Source organism: Bidens hawaiensis, unplaced genomic scaffold (genome assembly GCF_021521415.1).
Source record: "Bidens hawaiensis isolate Kalapana, Puna unplaced genomic scaffold, B.hawaiensis_p1.1 tig00008633_1, whole genome shotgun sequence".
NCBI lineage: Eukaryota > Viridiplantae > Streptophyta > Magnoliopsida > Asterales > Asteraceae > Bidens > Bidens hawaiensis.
The window spans coordinates 774,199-799,798 of record NW_027491622.1 but is presented as its reverse complement, the minus strand read 5'-3'; the positions used below and the strand labels follow the sequence as shown (position 1 = coordinate 799,798).

The window sequence follows — 25,600 nt, the reverse complement described above, 5'->3', positions numbered from 1 at the left end:
TTAAAACTGAAGTTCGGTTCGGTTCGTTTACCGCCCTAGGTATAAATGAATGAATCAGGCACACATGCTTTTGAAATAGAACTTTGTTATGGTAAAAACTAAACATATTCAAAGTTGTTCATATGCATTAATATTTAGAAGTTGTTCATGGATTCACAAATCCATCATTGGTGATTTAAAATCTGTAATGTCATTCTAAGAGTGTTTAATTAGAACGTGAAACCATGATTGAATTGAAATATTAAACATCTTAATTTCATTTTCAAAATGGTTTCATTCTCAGGGCGAATACCAGAGCCACATAGGGTCTCACTGTTGCTGACAAGACTGTGAAAGATTCATGACATGGCTACAAAAATCTCCTACTATGGAGCTGGAACTGCTGGTGATACAGAAACTGCCACAGGTAATCAGTTTATCACATGTTTTTACTCTTCTAATTTAATGATCCCATGTGATAACTGTAAGTATTAAACATCTATTTTTGATAGACGACATCAACTTTCAGCTGAAGCTTCGCAGATATCATATGGGTCTTGAATCAAGAATTGTAACATCAAAACTCATCTTTTTTGGTAAGCTTAAGTGTAAATCTGATTTCTTCTGGTATATTGAATTATTGATATTATATAACTTTGATTTTGCTTAAAAAGTTACGAAAGTCATGTATCCGCTGCTTTGGTGTTTGGTGGAGTTGACGTGACTGGCCCGCATCTATAACCGTGAGTTGATTATACTTTTGGAGTTTTTTTTAGCGTTTTGAAGATAGTGTGCTAACGTTTATAAATCATATTTCATAGATTTATCCTCATGGATCAACATACTCGCTCCCATTTGCTACAATGAGATTTGGTTCTCTTGTCGCGATGGTCGTTTTTGAAACATAGTTTCATGAAGGGCTTAGTGTAAGTCTGTACAATTATTATTTTGACTTTTATACAGCCTGATGATTAATAAGTATTAAAAAAATTTACAGATGAAGGAAGGAATAAAATCAGTAACCAAGGCTATATGCTCAGGCATATTTAATGATTTGTGAAGTGGAAGCGATGTGGATATATATGTGATAGAAAAGGTCTGTTTGTTCATCTCATTCTGACAATCTGTTGGCACATTTTTAAATCGTATTTGATAATTTTGATAAATCAGGGCCAACTTCATCTCATTTTGACAAAGTAAACACATAATAGTTAACGGGTCAGCTTCAGATTTGGGTTTCTTTGCAAACAGGTCATTTACTTATCAATGGTATTTATGGTATTAGGTATTTTCGGGTCACACACTTTCAAGGTTGTTGCAAATTGAACATAATATATTTTTGACAAGCTTTAAAGGTTATTGTAAATTGAGCAAAAATATATTTTTGACAGTTGACTTCTTACAAGTCTAACTGCAAGTAGCACAAAATACATGTTTTAATTTTGCTTTAGCAAACTGAAATTCTTATTTTTTTATATATTGCAATTAATCCAATATTAAATACTTAAAATCATGCATATCATTTTCTTAACGAATAACACAAACTACAAAATCATATTCGTTTAAATGTTTGTGTTTAATGATTTACTAGGTTAGCTTTCTGACTTTCAAGTACATGAAAAGTGGCTCAGAAGCTCTCATTCTAGATGTGATGGTAAATCCAGTTCTCGGTAAGTGTCTTACATAGAGGGGGTAGTATGCGTGGGTCGAGCGTGCAGGGTAGTGGGCCTAAACCAGCGACTCTTGGTAACAAAATGGAATGGGCCGAACCGATCCAAAAAATTGAGTTATGGTGTTTGTATAAATTTACACAAATTAACTATGTTCTCTTTCGCATTTCTTAGATATTATTATGCTTAGTTATTATTTCTCTATTTATGACGATAGACCCTGGTGATGTAGTATAGATAAACTTGATGATGACATTGACATGAGTCAACAATATGAAGTGAATCACAATGAAGACGAAGGAACCGAAATACTTGATGAATTAGACATTGTCATGGAACATGAAGGACACTAAAGAAGATTCATGGACATAGAACAAGTCTCAAACTCCATTAAAGATATTTGAAGATCCGAAGGGAAAAAGAACTCTTTTCTTGAAACAGTAAAAAGATATGAACTTTTTGATGTATTTGCTTTAACTCTTTTAAGTCAATTTTTAAGTTCACCTTTGTGTTTGAAACAACCCGTTGTGACCCGTATCAGTTTTATGAAAAGGAATTTGTAGTCTACTCTTACCGGAATTGTTTTGACACATTACTTATCTTGAGATATACATGTAGTGAACATATCGATTTGTATCAAAAATCATTTGACCCAAATTAAAATGAACATATTTTAAACTTGCCAAAATTATAATTTAAATGGGTAGTTATAAAAAAACCCCCAACTTGGTTGGGGTAAAAAGAGTTCGTGTGATATTACATTCATTTTGAGCTATTACATTCATTTTGAGCTTTAAGTCTTATGGGGTTGTTTGGATTTGTGTTTTTGAATTTATATTCTTTCATGAAGTTATAATATATTTAGAATTTTTTCTATAATGTGTTATTGTTTTGTTTATAATTATTGTTGTAGGGAACATAATATTTTAAAAAAATCCTAACTAAACCCGCGTAGCACGCGGGCTAAAAGCTAGTATATATATATAGAGGGGTCCAAAATATCCCTTAGATGAAAAAGAGATTCCATATTTATCTTCAAAACTAAAATATTCCAGAATTGTCCATTTTTAACTTATCTTGAGCGATAGCGTTGTATTTGTTGCAACCAATAAGGATGGGCAACATATGAAAACTCATTCAATGAGTTTGAATAATAGGCTTTTGCACATGAACAAGCTCTCTTTACAAAATTCCTTTTAAATAATTTATTTCAAAAACCCATCTTGTTTACAGAAAATCAACACACATAATTTGCATCAAGAACATATCTAAACCAATTTGAAGATAAAAAATTTGTGTTTTTATGTGTTTGGTGAAGTGCGTTTTGATAATTTTTAACCAATAACGCATCTCACTCTGTCTCCTCCGGCCACTAGAGCCGTCATCCATCGTGCCGACGGCAATGGTTCTTCTCCGTCGGTGACGAGTTTTCCCCTTTGGCCATTGGAGTTGTGGGTGTTGATATTCGGTCTCCGTTAGCCACTGTACGTTTCCGCTATCGGGATCTGAAAAGTTTCTTTTCGGCTATGAGAACCCGTTGTTGACTACCAGAACATGAACGTCGCCAGAGACGAGATGGCCTAGATAACACATCTCTGACTACTAATTCCGGCCACACGTCTTTCGTTCATTGGTTTACTAACACGAGATAGGCATTGGACAAAGCTGGAAATTTGAATCAAGAGGGACAAAGTTGGAATCTTTTTTCAATTAAGGGACATTTTGAGAGTTTTCCCGGTTGTAAAACATTAAAAAGAAAAAAATTAAAAGAAACATAGAGACAACTTCTAAGGGTCATTAAGTTAGGCAACCAAACATAAAAGTTATCATCATTTGAAGAAAAGAAAAGATATCATCGATTAACAACGAGGTATTAAAGGTAACAGCTTTACTTAGATGGTTGCCATTGTTGAACTTGATCGAGCATCAAGGAGACAACAAAATAAGCATTCATAATAATTAACAACTTCATGATGCCACACAAGTTGGAACGTGTTGAAGAATAATGCATCAATATTAAATTCAAGCAAATAAACTCTATCTGATATCAAAGACTCACTAGCGCTGTAAATGTTAAAAGCAAATTAATTGCATCTTAAAAGCAAGCAATCACACACTTGGGTTCAATAATCTTAAAGATATTGTGACTATTACACCAAATAGAAACCTTATTTTGGATCAAAAGAAGCAAGTGTTTGAAAACATTTTACAAGACTTACACAGAAGAATTCATAGAATGTGTCTGCCAGTTATCCAAACGTTTGACCTTGAAAGCAAGAGAACAATAATCAGTCAAGCAAAAAATAAAACCAATGTAAAACTGAGCAAGACAAGAACATGCAAGGGAATGCTTATACCTCTTCTAATATCTCAGGTACATGATTGAGGGCGCCTGGCTGCAATAACCACAAGAAACACAATTAGCAGAAGTTACATTGGATCATTCAACCCAGATATGCCACATGCATAAAGGAAGAAAGAGATTACAACTGCTGTTGAGGCAGACCTTTCCAAACTAACTGGTTGTTTTGTTCCTACACAATAAAAGATACAAAAATTGACTGCATAGAAAGTAAAGAACCGATTTCGAAATAATGATATTCTTTTGTGTCAGACAGTACTGTTAGGCATTCAGCAGATTATAAATGCCTAATTTGTTGTTATTATTTGTGTTTTGTTAATCACTTCAAAAGATTTCAAACCCTTTAACACAAATAACCCTTATTAACAGCAGGCATATATAACCACTCACAGAGGTTAATGCAGTAAGGGTTTTGAACTTGTAGGCTGCAGTTGCTCCGATTTTGGTAAAACAGTCTACAAGGCGCCAGAAGCATGTTTCATCATTCTTCCGAAACTCAATTGAGCAGCAGCTCTCCTCGTTACCCCCGACTTTCTGGCTGTAGACCCGTAATTTGTTTATTAGTTATGTTTGTTTTTAGTTTTATCGAGTGGAACGATGTCGTTTATTTGTTTTTTGAGTCGGATGATGTCCAGCCCGGTTTGGGCATCCTTGGTTAGGCCCGGTTGGGCTTGTTTATTAGTTTGGGTCGAGACTCATATCATGGGCCAGTTGCAAGAAGTTTGGGCTGAAAGTTATCAAAGTTTGGATAAAACTTTGAAATTCCGTGAATGTAGGGAAGTTGGTTGGAGGTTACAAAAACTGTTATCTACAACAACCGTCATCTTCAAAGGGTCGCGTCTGTTTATTTTGTGTCTATATAAACCTTAGAATAAGAACAAGTTTTGTAATTCACTTTTACATATTCAGATTAATAAAGAGTTTGTTCTTGTTCAATTTTATTCATATTGTGAGAGTATGCATGATTGTGTTCTTTGCAAAAACAAGTCATCATGGTTTCCAAGAACAAAAGCAAGATGGCGTACGATGAGAAAGTTATGCAAGACCAGAGAATCCGGTTTGAAGACGATCGGGCCAACAGTGGTATCAGAGCCATGTGGTTCTCTGATCTGGATGATAATACGTTTAGAACGGTTGAAGAATATTATACCAAGGCTACAACCGAGTCGGAAGGTCCATGTTACGGTAGGCCGAGAGGGCTGGAACCGGTGAGAGTGAGTCCGAGTAGTTTTTACGAACCAAGGGGGTTTGACTCGGAAGAGAGAAGGCCTAGACTCAATAAACCAGGAGGGAGGGTTTGATAGTGGTTGCAGAAGTTTTATGAATGAGTGTTCCGAAGAGACGGTTGCCGTGAGAAAGGGCAAGGCGAAGGTTGATGCCGCCAAAGAATGGCCGTTAGAACATGAAGGTATGATGCCGTTAAATGACATGATAAAGAAGGAGAAAATATCTAATCGGTTCGAGAAAGTAAATGCGAGTGGTAGCGGGAAAAGACCGGTAGGAAGACCGAGGAAGGCTGGACCCGTGTGTGTCCGTTGTAGAGTGAAAAGCCATATACTACCATATGTCCAAATGAATATGTAAGTGAATTCATGTTACCACCCAATGATTTTGCGGTTATTGGAACCGAGACAAATGGGTCTGATGGTGTATGGTATGTAGATCCGCACGCTACATATCACGTTACCAGAAATCGTATTTTGTTCAAAACATTTAAAAGAACGTTTGGGGTTAAGTTTGATAAAGAAGCGAAAGGTTACGTTTTCTTACATGGTTTGGGTGAAGTTAGAATACCCGTTGGTGGAAATTTGAAGACAATTCCGTGTGTTAGTTCTAACCCAAGAAGTTGTAAGAATGTTTTAAGTTTGAATCAGTTGTTGTTCCAAGGCTTTGATGTTGTAATACAAGGGAGCATGTGTACCCTAAGGAGGATGTATGAATCAAAGTGGGTGGAAGTATTTGATCGGAGCGAGTCCGAGTTGGAGAGTGATTTTATGTTGGGGCTTGAAGAGAATCAAGTGGTAAACGGGTCAGGAGAGAACTCGTTGGGTGAAGATATAAACTCAAAGTTTGATAAAATCGTGAAAGGAATCGGGGAATTAAATGAGAAAGGAATCAAGATCGAAAGGGAGGAGCCCGTGGTTAAAGAACGAGTGAAATTTGTTCGGGAAAAGAAGGCGTTGAAGCAATATATCGAGGCAATAAAGGAGAAACCATACAAAACTCACCATGTGTATCGTGATCGTGTATGGGAGTATGCGGTGAAAGACCCGTACTTGTCGATCGAAGAGATTGAAGAAGACATCACAGTTGAAAGTGTAGTAAACTTTCTTGATCTTGTGAAGGTACATGAAAGATTGATTATGAATGAAGACGCCTACCGAAATGAGTTCAATCGGTTAATTGAGTGGTTTGTTAAAGAATATTTTAGTTTTGAAAAGGCCGATTATGGGATGCCAAAGTTAGATAATGGAAAGGAAATTGATCTTCTAAATTTACATGTATTGGTGAATATTGAAGGAGGTTATGATCAGGTGTGTGAAAGTTTTAAATGGGATAATATTGGTATGCGTTTGGGTTACGGATAGGGAAACGGTGTGACCTTAAAGTTAGCCTATGTCAAGTACCTTGATTTGATAGATTGGTATCAGCGTATCAAATAAAAAGGCGTGATCGAAAAGGAAGAAGAAACGGCTCGAGGAAATAAGAAGATGGGGGTGCGGCCCAAGTTGCTCAAGTGGAAGTAGCAAAGTTCTAGTAAAGACGGAACCTGTTGAAGACGACGACCTCGAGTTTGTGGTCGGTGGAGATTGCTAATTTTAAAGAAGTCAAGAATTAACAAATTAGAGGGGAAAATGTAGACCCGTAATTTTTTAATTAGTTATGTTTGTTTTTAGTTTTATCGATTCGAACAATGTCGTTTATATGTTTTTAGAGTCTGGATGATGTCCAGCCCGGTTTGGGCCTGTTTGGTTAGGCCATGTTGGGCTTGTTTATTAGTTTTGGTCGAGACTCATATCATGGCCCGGTTGCAAGAAGTTTGGGCTGGTAGTTATAAAAGTTTGGATAACACTTTGAAATTCCATGATTGTAGGGAAGTTGGTTGGCGGTTACAAAAACAGTTATCTACAACAACCGTCATCTTCAAAGGGTCGCGTCTGTTTATCTTGTGTCTATATAAACCCTAGAATAAGAATGAGTTTTGTAATTCACTTTTACATATTCAGATTAATAAAAGAGTTTGTTCTTGTTCAATTGTTATTCATATTGTGAGTGTATGCATGATTGTGTTCTTTGCAAAAACCAGTCATCATGGTTTCCAAGAACAAAAGCAAGATGGTGTACGATTAGAAAGTTAAGCAAGACCAGAGAATCCGGTTTGAAGACTATCGGGCCAACACTGGCCCTGCATATAAGCTTCACAAGCCCTTAGGATATCAACCACACGACTGTGAAAATTCCCCACTACAAAAGCCTCAAAGTTCTGCGTCATCCACAACATCTCCCTCATTAGTTAGTTAACCAACTGCACATATATACGTGATACTAGTTGGAACAAAAAAATCTTACCTTGGGTGGTTTATTCATTGTATACATCATCGTTTTTTCCTTACACTATTTCTCTTAATAATATCATCTACATTCCCTACACTATTTCTCTTAATCCTCCTGCCTAGTTAGATAGGTGTGCAATGGCTGAAGTCAAGAATGTAGACATTTTGTCCAACATTATGTCATTAATGAATATGGATGGTCTCTTCAGTTGCAAGGCTAGATATATTGGAGGGTTGAAAGTGCTAGTGCAATTCCATAATAAGAAGGAAGGCGATAACTTTATCTTGATTTACTCTGATTGTTGGTCATACTGGTTCGCATGGGCTAGCTGGTGGAACTATTGTTTTTCCAAAAGCATAGAATTGCTTGGGTTAATGTAACATTTCGAATTTTCCGTATTCATATTTGTTTACCTAAATCGGGAATGTAATTCGGATCTTTCGTATTAATAAAAACTTGTATTTATTGGTATTTAACTTGATTTAACTTATTTTATATATTCATAACTTTCAAACTAAACAACCTTTAGAAACTTTTTAAATTGCTTAAAAATGCATTTACAAAAGTTCAGGACTAAAAATAACATTTTATGAAATCCATGAAATTTCTCGCAAGATATCTTCAAAATCTCGTATGCAGGTTTATTTCAACTAGTTTATTCGTTTTTATGCATATTCCTTCCTTAATCGACCCCAATCACAAAAATTAAGGCCCAAGATATGTAATTAGATGTTATAGAACGTCTACATTCATTTACTTGTTGATCAAACCGAAATCTTGGAGTTAATAGACTCGATTTTGTCATCAATAGTTATTTTATTCCTTATACGAGTTGTTTCCTTCATAAACGAATCATAATTCTCATGCTTAATCAAAATCTATTTCTAAATGTTTGAAAATAACCTACATTATTTCTAAGTATGGCCTTCTAGATCATTCTCTTAATTTAATCAAAATGACAATAAATGTTTCTATTAAATATTGCAATTATATAATGGGTGTAATTGCATAATGTGAAAAAACTCATAACTATTGCCTCTGATGTCTTGTATATGTGTATAAATAGAGATGCAAATAACACCAATTATTTTGTCTCATACACACACTCACCATCAAGAAAAGGACACCTAAAGGGAAGTAAGAATGATTAGTGGCTTCATCATCATCAAAGATAACCATCCCAACAAGTAAGTATGATTAATAATGCATTTATCTAATGTTCATGATTGAGTTTACTTGTTAGTGGTTCTTAATATTGCTTATGCTCTAACGATATAATCAACATGTGGTATCAGAGCGATGCTGATTATATCTATTTGATCATGACTCAAAAAAATCAATTTGTTTCATTGTTTTTGTTGAAACGGTCAAGTGCACATTTTGTGAATAAATTTTACTGTAATTTAGAGATAATCATTTATACTGATTCCATATAATATATTAATCGAAGTTAATTAATTGTTACTATTTTGATGCGTGGATAAAGACTAAAATAGATGGAATTCATATTGAGTCTCTGTTCCATTTTAATATATTTTGTCTGTATATTGCATTCAAATAAAATAATTATGGAACTTTACTTGAGCCGTCATATGCTACTTGTATAATTGATCATTTGTGTTTTTGGCATAATTTGGGGTTCACAAAACTGTATGCTACTGTACTGATGTATGGAGCAACACTTAGTTTAATACTAATCTTTCATGTGGTCTATTATATAATATATTGCTTTTGAATATTTTAAATTTTAGCATCCTTATTTGTTTCTTGAAGAGTTTCTTATGGGCTTAAAGTTATTCAAGAATTATTAATCTTTCATTATTGTATGCATTATGGCTTTTTTTACATGAAATTTAATTTCAAATAAATTTTGTATGGATCAAGTTTTAATTCAAATTGATTAGAGAGTCCTATGTACTGTTTATATGGCCTTAAAGGACACACTTAGAATTAGTTTATGTTTTGTGTGACCCACAACTTTTGGCGTACTTATTTTTGTATGCATAACCAATCTTTTATATGAACTCATATTAACATGTGGCTCAAGTGTATGATAAATTAATTTAACGTTGTTAGCTTTGTTTGCATCATTGATGGCATAAGCTATTAGCTTTAATGATTTGAATGATCTAATCAACGGGAAGTTAGTTAAGTATGAAATTATCTTATATAGTTAACATATAGGCCTAACATGCATAAATATATATTTCTGTCCAATGGTGAGGTGTGTATTTGTGTGCCGAATTGTTTTATGTATGTTCATAATACTTGAATGGTTGTCATAGCCAACGCGAAGCCAATATTCAAGTAGAACCATACAATGATTTGTTTATAGCATTTGAACGTTGGTCATAGCCAACGTTCAAGTGGAACGTTACTTTTCCTTCATAACTTTTGGATATTGGTCATAGCCAACGCGAAGCCAATGTTCAAATAAAATTTTAATTTTAACGTATTATTTTGGTGTTATGATGGGTTTTTATCTTCAACATATTAATTATGTCTGTTTTATTTTGATTACCCCATTATTTAGCTGACTTTTAACTCTACCACTTCTACTTGTATTAATCTAGAATCCACTATTACTCCAAATTTTGGAGTTGAAGTTCTGACTGGGGCAAACTTTGCCTCATGGTGTGACTCGGTCAAACTTATTATTGGCATGTTGGATCTTGATTATGCCCTGAGACATGACGCTCCATCTACACTTACCGATAAAAGCACAGCAGAACAGAAACAAGAGTATGAAAGGTGGGAAAGATCTAACCGAATGTGTCCGATGGTAATCAAGAACTCCATCTCAGTTGCTATCAGGGGAGCAATGCCTGACTCTGAAAATGCTAAAACTTATCTAGACTCAGTGGAGGAACAGTTCAAAGGATCTTCAAAAGCGCATGCGAGCACCTTATTTTTGAAGATGCTTACTTTAAAGTAAAATGGGGTAAATGGTGTGCGTGAACACATAATGATGATGAATGACGTGGCTAATAAACTCAAGAGCTTAGACATGGAAATCAATGATGATTTTGTAGTACACTTCATTATGACCTCTCTTCCAGCACGCTTGATGCTTTCAAAATTAACTATAACACTCAGAGAGATAAATGGTCAATGAGTGAGTTCATGGCAATGTGCATGCAGGAGGAAGAACGTTTGAAGTTAGAAAAACAAGATGTTGTTCACGTCACCGCTACCAAAACATTAAAGAGGAACGGTAACTTCAAAGGGGAAAGCTCCAAAGTCCATAAAGCTAGTACAAGTGCAACCCTTAGCTCAATAGCCACATCCGGAAAACTTAGCTGCAAATTCTGCCGTAACACGGGGCACAAGCAGCGAGATTGCCCTAAATTCAAGGAGTGGATAGTTAAGAAGGGTAACTATCTATTTATAATATTTGATTCCTTTAATATTAATGTTCTAATTAACACATGGTGGGTTGATTCTGGTTCTATGGTTCATGTTATTAACTCTATACATGGATTCCTTACAATCCGGAGGCTGGAAACAAAACCAAAGGACAATTAGAGTGCGAGATGGTGACGAATTAAATATTGAAGCTGTTGGTACCATGAAATTAATAATGAAAATTGGTCATCGTATTAAACTTTTTGATACTTTGTATGTACCGAGAATAACTCGGAATTTAGTATCGCTACCAAAGTTGGATAATGACAGTTATAATGTTTTGCATGGAAATGGCAAAGTCACTATTACTTTAAACTCTCATATCATTGGTTGTGGTTCTCTAGAAGGGAGACTCTATAAGTTAGAACTAGATGATCAATTTTCATAATCATTGTTATCATATAATGTGAATGAAAACACTAATAAACGAAAACGATATTTGGAAACATCATCCATGTTGTGGCATCAACGTTTAGGCCACATTTCACGAGATCGAATGTTAAGACTCGTAAAGGATGAAGTACTACCAAATCTTGACTTCTCTGATTTTGAAAAATGTGTTAAATGTATTAAATGTAAAAAGATGAAAAATAATAAGAAAGGTGCCACTAGTAGTTCAGGACTCTTAGAACTCATACACACTGATATTTGTGGCTCTTTCTCTCATGGAATAACTGGCCATACGTCTTTCATAACTTTCATAGATGATTACTCTCGTTACATGTACTTGTATTTAATCAAAGAGAAATCTGAAGCACTTGGCATGTTTAAAATCTTTAAGACTGAAGTTGAAAATCAACTTAAACCTTAAGATAAAGGTAGTCAAGTCAGATATAGGAGGCGAGTATTATGGCTGACATACGGGCATTGGTCAAGCTCCCGGTGCTTTCTTTGACTTTTGTAAAGAAAATGGGATCGTGAATCAATTTACCATACCGGGTACTGCTCAGCAGAACGGTGTTGTTGAGAGAAGAAATAGAACCCTTGAGGATATGGTAAGAAGTATGTTAGCAAACTCAAATCTTCCTGATTTTTTATGGACTGAGGCTTTAAAGACGGCAGCTCATATATTGAATGGGGTTCCTTTTAAGTCTGTCCCTAAAACTCCTTACGAGATTTGGACAGGAAGGAAACCAAGCTTAAAATATTTGAAAGTATGGGGTTGTCCTGCTAAAGCTAAGCTTTATAATCCGCATCAAAAGAAACTTGACATGAGGACCGTCAGTTGTTTCTATATTGGATATTCCAAACATTCAAAGGGATTTAGATTCAATTGCCCTTCCCACGTTACTCGCATTGTAGAAACTCGTAATTCTGAATTTCTAGAGAACTCTAAGGTTAGTGGGAGCAGTATAAGACGAGTCTTTCATTTCCAAGAAGTGCAGGAGGAGGGGGGATGGGCTTATCTGCGAATTTACCTCCTATTACACATCTTGTACATGACACTTCATCACTTAATACTCCACATATCCCTGCAAATGAAGGCACATCAAACACACAAGAGCAAGTCCCTGAGACAACTACTGAAACTGTTGAACCCGATAATCAGCTAAGGAGGTCATCACAGTCTAAACGGCCGACTAATTTTGACGATTATGTAACCTACCTTAATGAAGCTAATATGGATATAGGGAAATGTAACGATCCATCCTCCTATAAAGAAGCTATTAGCAGCGATCATTCTTCTGAATGGAATAAAGCTTTGATTGATGAGCTTGATTCTATGAAACAGAATGACGTTTGGGAATTGGTTGAATTGCCCAATGATGTAAAACCCGTAGGTTGTAAATGGGTTTAAAAAACCAAATTAGACCCAAATGGAAATGTTGAACGCTATAAAGCAAGATTGGTTGCTAAAGGCTATACTCAAAAGGAGGGAATTGATTATCAAGAAACCTTCTCACCAGTACCACGAAAGGATTCCTTAAGGATTGTTATGGCTTTAGTAGCTCATTTTGACTTAGAGCTACATCAAATGGATGCCAAAACCGCTTTCCTAAATGGAGATTTACATGAGGTTGTGTTCATGACTCAACCTGAAGGCTTTAAACCTGAAGATAAAGAATGCTTAGTCTGTAAGTTAAAGACATCCATATATGGGTTAAAACAAGCATCACGTCAATGGTACTTACAATTTTATGAGGTGATGAAAAAACAAGGTTTCATAAAAAACCAAGTGGATCAATGCACCTATCTCAAAATGAGTGGGAGCAACTTTGCTATACTTGTCCTTTATGTGGATGATATCTTTTTGGCAAGTAATAGTCTAGATTTGTTGCATGAGTTAAAGCGATTACTTTCACATAATTTTGACATGAAAGATCTCGGAGAAGCTTCTTATGTAATAGGCATCTAAGTACGCCGAGATCGAGCCAATGGGATGTTAGGACTTTCTCAAAAAGCTTATATCGATCGTGCTCTCCATCAATAGCTCCAGTAGTTAAAGGAGATGTTTTTTGTTCTTTTCAATGTCCAAAAACAGAGGTTGAGAGGGAACAAATGAGATTGATACCTTATGCTTCAGTAGTGGGAAGCTTAATGTATTCTCAAGTCTGTACTCGTCCAAATATTGCATATATTTCTGGAATGCTAGGCCGATATCAATCTAATCCTGGCATAGATTATTGGAAAGCATCAAAGAAAGTATTGCGTTATCTTCAAGTAACGAATGACTATAAGTTGACATACAAAAGAACTGATAACTTGGAAGTAGTGCGGTATTCTGATTCTGACTTTGCAAAATGCAAAGATGACAAGAAATCAACTTCGGGGTATATTTTTATGCTAGTAGGCGGACCAATTTCATAGAGGATTCATAAGCAGTAGTTGACAACAACCTCCACAATCATGGCGGAATACATTGCAATGTACAATGCAACTTGCCATGAGATGCTGCTAAGAAATCTCATTACTGGACTCGAAGCTGTTAACGGCTGTTGAAGATTTACTGTGACAATTCAGCTGCTGTGAGTTTCTCGAACAGTAACAGTTCACGCGAGGCTGGTTTGTATCTTGATACAAAGTATTTGTTCGTACGTGAGCGAGTATAGGAAAATAATCTTTGTATCGATCACATTAGCACAAATTATATGCTTGCGGATCAGATGACTAAAGGTCTACCACCCAAAAATTTCCAAGAACTAGTGACAAGGATGGGTTTTAGTAAAGATCTTTTATAATAGCACATCAGATGTGAATTATTTACTAATGTAATTTTCTCAAATGTTTATTTTGTCTATAATAACGTATGTGCGCACTTAATGATCTATAGACAAAATTGTACAAATTAAATATTGTACAATAAGGGTTCATCATAGTTATTTAGGTATTACGTTTAATTGTTTTATATTGAGGCTTTAGTATGACTGTTGGCGGTCTAGATTTAATAGAAATTCAAATGACTGTAACTATCTACTTTAGTTTCACTGTAAAGCTTGATGAGTGTTTTAACTTGGCCAAAATTAATGAATACTCATCACAATGATCAATCGGCCAAGTGGGAGAATGTTGGAAAATAACCTACATTAAGTATGGCCTTCTATATCATTCTCTTAATTTAACCAAAATGACAATAAATGTTTCTATTAAATATTTCAATTATATGATGGGTGTAATTGCATAATGTGAAAAGACTCACAACTATTGCCCTTTGATGTCTTATATATGTGCATAAATAGAGATGAAAATAACACCAATTATTTTGTTTCATACACACACTCTCCATCAAGAAAAGGACATCTAAAGGGAAGTAAGAAAGATTAGTATAATGGCTTCATCATCATCGAAGATAACCATCCCAACAAGTAAGTATGGTTAATAATGCATTTATCTAATGTTCATGATTGAGTTTACTTGTTAGTGGTTCTTAATATTGCTTATGTTATAATGATATAATCAACACTAAACCCTACAATAATCTGCAAACATCAGCCTCCATCGTCCCCCAACCGATTCCTTTGGTGTTTTTAGTGTTTTTCATCAAGTTTTCATCTGCCGGTTTGACATTCAAGTTCCAAGACCCTTTAACTCATGCTTTCTCCTAGTTCCAATCCTTGTTTGGGTAAGTTGTCTTCTGCTTTTTCATCAGTTTTTAAACAAAATCCCTCAATCAATTTCTAATGTTGAGGGAGTCTCGGTGGTCAATTTGATCCCGACCTGTTTAAGGACATAATAGTCAAATCCTTTGACAATTCGATATCTCTGACTTCTGGTCAAACTAGCTTTTGGGTCAGAAGACTTTTTTATTCACCATAAAATTTTGAGTGTACTGGTCAGAACCAGACTCTGACAGAAGTTCGGATTTTGACCAGTACCAGCTCGTTTAAATTTTAAAAACCATATAACTTGAAGTTTACACATCTGTTTCATCCGATTCCAATTACAATATTCTCGTTTTTTTTAGGTTACTGTCTCAAAGTTCTAGGTCAGTTCGTGTCGGATCAGTCAGCTCGTTAACGTTCAAGCTTTAGCTCACCAATCATTAAGGTGAGTATCACTCCCCTATTTTACTACGTTTAAACCTTTTGGGACTTATGTGTACCTATTCATACTTTACTTATTACATACTATAAACAACTAGCAAATTGTGAATATTTAATTGATTACTTGCTATTTGCTTACTTGCTTATTTGTTTATTTCTAGCATTCGGAGAGGTCCATCATTGATTCTAGCATACCCATGTATTCTAGCATACTCGTTGATATCGTCATAGTAGCCAAAGCCTGATTCGTTAGTCAATGGTCAACTAACACCAATTACTTGCATTTGTTTAATTGTTGATATTCATAGTATTGGTTTGCAATTTTTATATTATATTATATTTTGTGTTGAAAAATGGTCATTACTTACTCAACCTTGTGTTGATAAATATATTCTATTTTGTACGCATATTGCAGGTTATTGTATGCTCTGAAGTGAAGGTCGAAGATCTCATAGAATGAGCTTTAGGTTATAAATAGAAAGACAACGAGCTTGATTGTTTTTGGATTTATTTGTAACAAGTTGAGATGATGTGTACATGATTGAAATTTTTAATAAAGTAATTTAGATATTGTCATATTAATTTGTGTGATAGTGTTTTGTGAGTTATGAACCAACTGTTCGCACCCACCCTGGCATTCCGTCGTAGGTTGGGTGTGACAGTTATGATATATAAAGTTCCTATTCAGTTTAGGGATGCTACATTGTACAACTGTGTTCTTGAAAAAATTGTTCGTACTCTGTGGCCTTACAATTGTTCCGATGAGGATAAGAATATCTTGTATGGTAGAGCATGTGTTATGGTGAACCATCATAGGTATATTAACAAAAAATTTAAGGTCCGATGGGGGTTTGACTTTTAGTGTTTGGGTAACGAAGGAACATGAAGAGTGGGCACCGATGTTTAGGCAGGATGGTTCATTAGATTATGATAACAGAGAGTTTGGGGATATTCTGAGATTTTTCTTCAATTGTGTGAACTCCGATGAAGAAGAGGGTATCTCGGAAACCGAGTTTTCCGATCAGGTTTCTCCTTTGATGGATGTTGACTTACCAACCTTAGACAGTATGGAAAAGATAGAAAGTAGACAACTTGATGTTGATAGCTCATATGCAGTTTCGAAAAGGGGTGATCAAAATGATTTTTTAAATGTATCAATCTGCATACCTAAGGGGATGTTTGTTTTATTAGAAAAGCTCTTCTGGACCTCTTCTGTCCGCGTCGCGCGGACCACGCGCAGATGTTTAAATCATCTTCTTCGCGCATGCATGGACTAACCACTTCTCACATATTCCAGCCTCTTCTCATCTTTTCTTTCATTTTCACATTTGTTTATTTTCAAACCCTAGCAAAAACACAACCACCCATTCTTTTCTTTTATCTTCTGGCCTCTTTTCTTCCCATCATCGCCCCTCTCTCTTCCTTCGGCCATCACATGTGACAACCGCCAAAAATTAAACTAATCTGGTAATTATCTTAACCGTAATCGCGTATTAATTAGTGAAATAAATATATAGGAATAATATTTTGTCCAAAGTCTTTGATTTTAGTTAAGCTTTAAAATATGAAACCCGAAAAAGTTCAATTTTTTCATGTAGCGAGCACTATACAGATTGACACCGGGTAACGACTCCGAAACAAATAAATTCATAAACGTGGCTAGATGACTTCTAAAAATTAAATTTTATATTAGGATATTAGAGATAGTATACAAACTTAATTTTAGAAGGTTCGAATAGCAAAAATTAGAAAATAGGTAACCGAAAGCCAGTAGAGGACACCGTAAGGACCCGACATCAAGTTTTTCACAAAATTATGTTTTTAGGCAGACATTGACTGTAATCTAGTTTTGCTCAAAGTATGATGAAAATTATGGAAAACGGACTTCGTTTAGCTAGATAAATTACGAGATACGTTAAACCTTATCACCTAAACAATACCATATATATTTATCAATCAACAAAGGCCTTCCCACTTCCCCCCTTTGTTCGCCCGCCACCCTCACGCAAACCCCAACCCACTTGCACTATTATTTACAAAAACACCTAATGATTACTATAGGTTACTTGTAAGAACATGCATACTCCAACACAACACCCTATGTACCAACTCATCAATCCTATACCTCTTTCTCTCTCTCCATATAACCGTATACCATCGTCATCCTCACATCATCACCATTTTAAAAATTATTGCAAGCATTATTGAAGAGTAAGATGTCTTGAATGAAAGAATAAGGAAAAACAAAGGATTAGAAAGTTAAAGAAGGAGTTATAAGCTAGCACAAGACCATATTTTCTTTCTCTTAGTCACCAATCCGAAAATCCAAGGTAACCCACTTCAATATTTGAGTATATTAGTGGTTATATGATGTTTAAAGCTTGATTTTAGTGTGCTTGATGCATGTGTAATATGGATATGTGCATGCATGTGTGTGAGCCGTGAGTTTGTATGTGAATGTATAAGATGGGTTTTGTTGATTATAGGACTATTTATTGTTACATATAAGCTTGTTTAGATTATCCATATTGAGTTTACTTGAGTTTGTTTAACAAATGGGTTTAAGTATTGTTTTAATGGTGAAATTAAATGTGTAAATGGCTAAAATATGGAAAATGGATTATGGGTAAAAACACCCACATGTGTTGTTGACTGGTTAATATATACGGGATTGTGATAATTGGATTCACATTTGATTTCCGAGTATTTTAAGCCATAATTTGAACGATTTGGTTGAGTATTGAGTTAGTATTACAGTTCTGTGTTTGATTTTATGTGTTCTTGAATCTGGAAATTTTCCAGATTTCTGGAAAAACTGTTTGAAGATTCAACAATGGCGTTAATTCGTTACACAAATTAATTCGTCACATTTTATTCATTACGTACGTGTCCTCATTCGTTACCTTTTCTGAACAGATTCGTGCCACGTGGCTAATTTTGTTACAACCATCTAACAACCTGATTCGTTATTTGCTGTAGTTGATTCGTTATCAACTGTAGTTAATTCGTGTTCCTTGCTTCATTAACATTAATCACTGATTCGTCAGTTTGATTCGTCATCTTGATTCGTTATTGATTCGTTATAATCTTGATTCGTTTGTGATTCGTTAGTGATTTGTCCTTGATTCGTTACTAACTCGTTATAATCTAATTCGTTATAATACAGTTCCTAGTTCGTTATAATCCAGACAACCTCTACTTCGTTAACAGATTTTTTATTAAGTTTGAACTAGTTATTTACAATGGCTGGTTTTTATGCGTTGGCATCTCAGAACATGCTTATGCAACAGATGTTACACTTGGATGCTGAAATTGGATCTCATTCCAAATGTCCTCTACTGATGAAATTCAGTGATTTTGCCAAATGGGAACCCCGATTTAGAGCACATCTTGGTTCTATGCATCCCAATTGCTCAAGATGTCTTGATGATGTTTACACTGTACCAATGATTGGTGATGAGACTACTGATTTTACCCCTAAAGCTTTTTCACAATATTCTCAAGAGGAGAAGAAGGCTTTAGAGATTATGACAAAAGCATATTCGACTCTTACTATGGCATTACCCAATAATATATTCCATCAAGTTGGAAGTATCAAGATCAGTGCTTCTTTGTTTCAACACGTTAGAATGATAAGCATGGGTAATACTGAGGAGAGCAAGAAATTAATGTTAAAGTTCCAATTCCGAAACTTTAACTTACTCAAAGGTGAAACTATTGAGGAAATGATTACTCGTTTCAATCATTTAATTGCTGAAATGAACAAGTTAAAGATCGAACCTTCTGAATCTGATAAGATGGATACAGTTAAAAATGCTTTACCTAGTTCATACACAACATTCTTGATGGTGTTGAAGGAGAATGACTATTTCAAAAATGAAGATTTGACTGCTTCTAAGTTTATGCAAAATATTGAAGTTCGGAAATATGATTTGAAGTGTCAAAAGTCATCAAAAGAAAGTCACGATCCATCCTTCTATGGTGGAAGTATGCCTTTGAGCACCACAATATCTCCGATCACTGCATTTCTTACTCAGAATGCAAATGAAGGTTCAACAACAACTTATAGTGATCCAAGTGCATGCTTTTTGGCATCTTGTTTCACTAATAATTCTGGAGATTCTGGAACTTCTGCTACATCAAATATGTGAAAAAGAGTAATGATACTGATAAGCCTTCTGGCAATAAACCGTCAGCTTCAGGATCACAAGCTTTGCTCTCTGCTGCTGATGAAATTGATTAGACTCAAAGGTTATTATGCAATGATAATCAAGAATTTGGCTATGTTCGAGATGAATGGAAGCTTTCAAGATGCAAGTGGAAGTGAGCTATCTTCTGATAATGACACTGATTTTGATTTGATTCTGATGATTCATGTGAAATGCAGCCAACCACGTTTGCTTGTGTGACCAAAATTGAGGAAGTTAATTCTTCTGCTCCTAATTCTGTTAATCTATCTGTCAATGTGCCTTGTGTTGATTGTGAGACAATTAAGCATAATTTAGAATCATTGAAAGACCATAATGATCATTTAGTGAAAGAAATTGATTCTCTTAAGGATACTTATAGACAATCTTTAGAATCTCAAATGAGATCTAGGTAGAAAATTGAAGCATTTTCTACAAGTAACCATGATCTCAAAGCTGAATTGTCGGTTAAAATGACAATTAATGATTAGAAATCTTGAAACATCGATCTAAGATAACCGAGCTTGAGAATGAAGTTCATGAGTTGAAGAATAAGTTGGGCAAATTTAGAAACTCATCATTTTTGCTAAATGATATAATTGAAGTAACTGGTAAGCAAAAAGACTCTAAAAAGGGTGTAGGTTTTTTTGAAGTACCACCACCTTTTCATAATGACTATACTGCAAATCCTTTTGCTGGAAAAGAAGAAGTGGTTGTTAATGAACCTGTTGTTTTAGAAAAACCTAAACCAGTAAAAACTAATAATGTTAAATCTCAATCGTCAACTCAAAAACATCATGTTAAAAGTAATAAAGTTTTTGTTGAAAATGTTGGGAAAGTTATCATTGAGGATGTGCTTGAACCTGAAGTGATACACAAAGATCAGAGCATTCCATGTTCGAATCACATTTTATGTGAACCTCATGAATTTGAGGAGGCCGTGTATGGTTCGAACACATCTCAAGTGAAAAAGGAGAAAGTTGTTAAATCAGTGAAGGCTAAGAAATCAGAAAAGCCTAAAGTTTCTGATGCGGATTTTATGTGTTTTATCAATCCTGTTGCATCTAAGCCATCAACTGGTCGTGCTTTTAAGCTTAAAGTGATAAGCAAAGTATTCACTGAGAAAGACATCCCTCTGAACTTGATCAAACCCGAATTGATTGAAACTGTCTTTCACAATGAAACTTCTAAGTTACAAGACCTTGAAAACAAGTTTGTGAAATTCAAGACATCAAACGTGGTAGATCCTTTGATAGAAGCCAAAACTTTGTTGAAATTGGCTAAAACTGTTCAATTTGTGAAGTCAAATGGAACTGACACCCTACAAAGCTTTTCAAATTGCTCAAATATGGATTTTTACATGAAAAGGAAATCTGTGACGTTTGATGACTTGGACAAAGGTCCAATTGCTGGAGTTTATCATCAACCCTTGGTTGCATATGTTTCTGCTAAACCATCACATGAACGTGTTGACATTAGAACGTGTTTTCTCTATGGTGAACATGGCCATGTAGTTAGAAACTGTGGATTGAATAAATCCCAAAATCTTCACCCATTTATCAAGGAACAATCTAAACCCGTTCCTGTGATCAAGGAGATTTTGAGAAGACCAATGTCTTTCGATGATGAAAATCACACTATGTTTTCTGATGTGAGTCCTCGAAAGGTAATTCATGTTAATGAAAATGTAAGTAATATTAAGCCCAAATTCGTTCCTATGGAACCTATTTGTAAAAATATGAATACAAATATTGTTCAAGCTGCATACCTGCGAAGAAAGTCAAAACGTCCTGTAACTTATTCATAAGAAGCTAAGCAACATTTGGATTCATTGAATGTTAAAACTTCAAGAGAAACTCAAGAGGTGCCCAAGACTGAGGCCTGGGCTGCCTGTTTGAATTGATCATTTTCTTTTCATGTGTAGGGTTCATCCAAGACCGTTTCTGGTGAAAACTGGATAATGGATAGTGGATGCTCACTTCACATTACCGGCAATATCAATATTTTAACAAATGTCAAAAATATACAAGGAGGATATTTTGCGTTTGCTGGTAATTCGGGTGGAATGATCACTAAGGAAGGTGATGTATCAAATGGGTGCATCACGTTTGAAAGAGTCAACTATTGTGATAAAGTTGACCACAACCTGTTGAGTGTGTCACAAATCTATGATAAGAAATATACTACCGTCTTTACTGATAAAGAATGTCTAATTTTAAAACCTGGATACGTCATTCCTGCGGACATGGTAGTCTTGCGATCTACTCGATAGAATGATATTTATGTGTTGAACATGACTTCTAAAGTATCGACTTCTGTGGAAACGTGTTTTGTTTCTAAAGCAACTGAAAAGGACACGATTCTGTGGCATAGAAGAATGGGTCATATTCATGTTAGAAAAATGAATTATTTAATGGCAAATGACCTGGTTGATGGTGTTTCTTTGAAACATTTTAAGTTATTTGACCATTGTGTTGCTTGTAAAAAGGGCAAACAGAAGAAGAAGTCACACTCATCTAAGTTAATCAATACCATTGATACTCCTCTTGAACGACTTCATATGGATTTGTTTGGTCCTGTGAATCGTGCGAGTATTGTTGGTGATTGGTATTATCTAGTTGTCACTAATGACTATTCAAGATATTCGTGGGTCTTATTCATGAGTTCAAAAGACCAGACACCCATTCTGGTTCAAAATTTAATCACTAAGATCGAATCACTATACAAATTGAAAGGGGTACATATTAGAAGTGATAATGGTACGTAGTTTAAAAACAATGTATTGGATTTCTTTTGTGTTCAAAAGGGTATTTATCGAGAATAGAATGCTCCTTACGTACCACAATAGAATGGGATGGATGAAAGCAAAAATAGAACATTGATTGAATCAGCAAGAACAATGCTTGTAGATTCTAGGCTTCTTATTCAATTCTGGAACGAGGCTGTGAATACTGCTTGCTACACGCTCAATCGTGTTTTGACTGTGAAGAACCTTCAAAAGACGAGTTATGAACTTCTGAACAAGCGTAAGCCAAATTTAAAGTACTTGGATGTCCTTGTACCTTGTTGAAGAAAGATGCGGGAAAATTTGAAGAAAAAGCAATTGAAGGTTACTTCTTAGGTTACACATCTCCTAGGAAACGTGTATTTAACTTTACCTCGGGGTGTGTAGAGGAGTGGTATCATGTTGATTTTCAAAGGTATACCACACCTTCCCAAGGTAAAGGACTTGATTGGATGTTCGACTATGAGACTTTGTTTAATTCATTTACTCAAATGGTTGATCAACCTGATGAAGACTTAGTGCATGCGTATTTGGAAGACCAATACTTACCTACAAGATTTTCTGTTTCTAATCATGAAGACGCTCCACAAGATTATCTCCCTAATGCATCCAATGTGATTTCTATATCTTTGGATGATAGTCAGTTTGTTGATTCTTCATCGACTCCATTTCCTAAAACACATGAGATTGGTGAATCGTCTCATGATGCTGAGGAGAATCTCACTAATTTAACAGACAATGTTGTTGTTCCTGAGAATCCTACTCTTGGGATTCACACTTATCATCCGCAGGACAACATCATTGGTGCACTTGATGTAGGTGTGCAAACACGTCATCAAGTTGCTGCAGCAAATTACTCTAACATAATGTGTGCTTAGGCGGATATGCATTCTTCGGGAATCATGAATCTCGCCAAATACACTTGCTTTCTATCTCAAGTGGAACCAAAGACTACTCGTATGGCACTTGAAGATCTATCTTGGGTAGAAGCGATGCAAGAAGAGTTGCAGAAGTTCACCCGACTAGGTGTATGGGATCTCATTGATAAACCTGCTAGAGTTAAGAAGCTGATTCTTACGAAGTGGGTATTTAATTGTAAAAAGGATGATCGTGTGGTGATCATGAGAAACAAAGCACGGTTAGTGGTGCAAGGCTTTCATCAGCAAGAGGGCATAGACTACACTGAAGTATATGCTCCGGTTTCAAGATTGGAAGCTATACGAATATTTTTTGTTTATGCGGCTTACAAGAATATTAAAATTTATCAGATGGACGTTAAAAGTGCTTTTCTCAATGGAGAACTACATGAGGAAGCGTTTTTTTATAGCGTCCTGGCTTTGAAGATCTTGATTATTCGGACCGAGCTTACCGATTAAACAAGGTCCTATATGGTCTACACCAAGCCCCGAGAGCTTGGTACGGCACACTTGCTGACCATCTTACTGCTAACGAATTCAAGCGAGGAACTGTAGACTGCACTTTTATAAGAATGTTGTTGATGATATGCTCCTCGTCCAGATATATGTCAATAACATTATATTTGGCTCAACAAATGACAAGTTATGTAAGGAATTCGAGAAGTCAATGCAAACAAAGTTAGAAATGAGCTCGATGGGAAAGATGAACTTCTTTTTAGGGTTGCAGGTTCATCGGTCTGACAAAGGAATCTTCATTCATCAGACGAAGTACGTGCACTACGTGAATATTGACCTTCAGCCACACGAAAAAAGTGTGGCCGTAGGCCTTTAGCCACACACATTTGGTTCAGGTCATATGTGGCCAAAGGTCGCGACACCGTGGGTATGATATGGCCACACACAGTTTTTAGTGGCCTTATGTGGTAATAAGTGTGGCTAAAGGGTACAGACATTAGTTGCTGGCCACCAAGAAGCCTCTCCAATAAGTGTGGCTAAATGGTAGAAAATGGCCACATGTCAATTTACTATGAGTGACCATTTCATCTGTATAGCCACATGAATTTATGTTTCAGCCACATGAATTTTATATTAATGTGTCCAATAGGTTTGTGTTAAGCTTACATTGTGATCTATACCGTGTGAACATAGCAAAGAAATGGCCACTTAAATTTAATAGTAGGGTAGCTAATTATATGATATAGACACTAGATATTACATTCAAAGTGGCTAAATATGTTTACTTGCCACTAAAAATCTCCTTTGTAGATTATTGTGTGGCAGTTGTCTTACCGTTTGTCACACAAAATGTTTTTCCTAATATAAAGTGTGGCTATTGTAAAACTTTTCGTCACACATATTGAAGTTTTGAGTGGCTAATAATATCTTATAGACACTGGGGATTATTATAAATGTGGCTAAAAATGTTAACGTGCTAGTCAAAAACTCTTTTGTAGTTTGTGGTGTGGCCATTTTCTGACCGTTTGTCACACATATTGCTTTTCCTAATTTAAAGTGTGGGTATTGTCAAACCATTCGTCACACACATTGAGGTATTGTGTGGCTAAAAATATCATATAGACACTGGAGGGTGTTCTAAATGTGGCTAAAAATGTGAACTTGCTAGTCAAAAACTCTTTCGTAGTTTGTGGTGTGGCCATTGTCTTACCGTTTGTCACACATAATGCTTTCAGTAATTTGAAGTGTGGCTATTGTCAAACTTTCGTCACACATAGTGAGGTACTGTGTGGCTAATAATATCATTTTTAGCCACTGGAGGTTGTTGTCAATGGGGCTAAAAATGTGAAGTTGCCACTCAAACACTCTTTTGTAGTTTGTATTGTGGCCATTGTCTTACCGTTTGTCACACATAATGCTTTTCGTAATTTAAAGTGTGGCTATTGTCAAAATTTTCGTCACACATAGTTAGGAGGTACCGTGTGGCTAATAATATCATATAGACACTGGAGGTTGTTGTCAATGTGGCTAAAACTGTGAAGTTGCCACTCAAACACTCTTTTGTAGTTTGTGGTGTGGCCATTGTCTTTACCGTTTGTCACACATAATGCTTTTGTAATATAAAGTGTGGCTATTGTCAAACTTTTCGTCACACAAAAATATTTATGTTGTGGCTAATGGTCATTTTTAGACTCTAATTTTTGTAATTTCAGGTGTGGCTATTGTCTTACTTTTGGCCACACCTATTTAATGTGTTCTATGTGGCCAAATTGTGTGTAATTAGGCAATGTATAATTATTTTTA

General features: G+C 35.5%; 1 pseudogene; it reads left to right on the top strand.

The window, feature by feature from the left end:
- The first annotated feature begins 266 nt into the window (after positions 1-266).
- On the top strand, positions 267-2,002 carry LOC143529626 (proteasome subunit beta type-7-B-like; annotated as a pseudogene).
- The last annotated feature ends 23,598 nt before the right edge of the window (positions 2,003-25,600 follow it).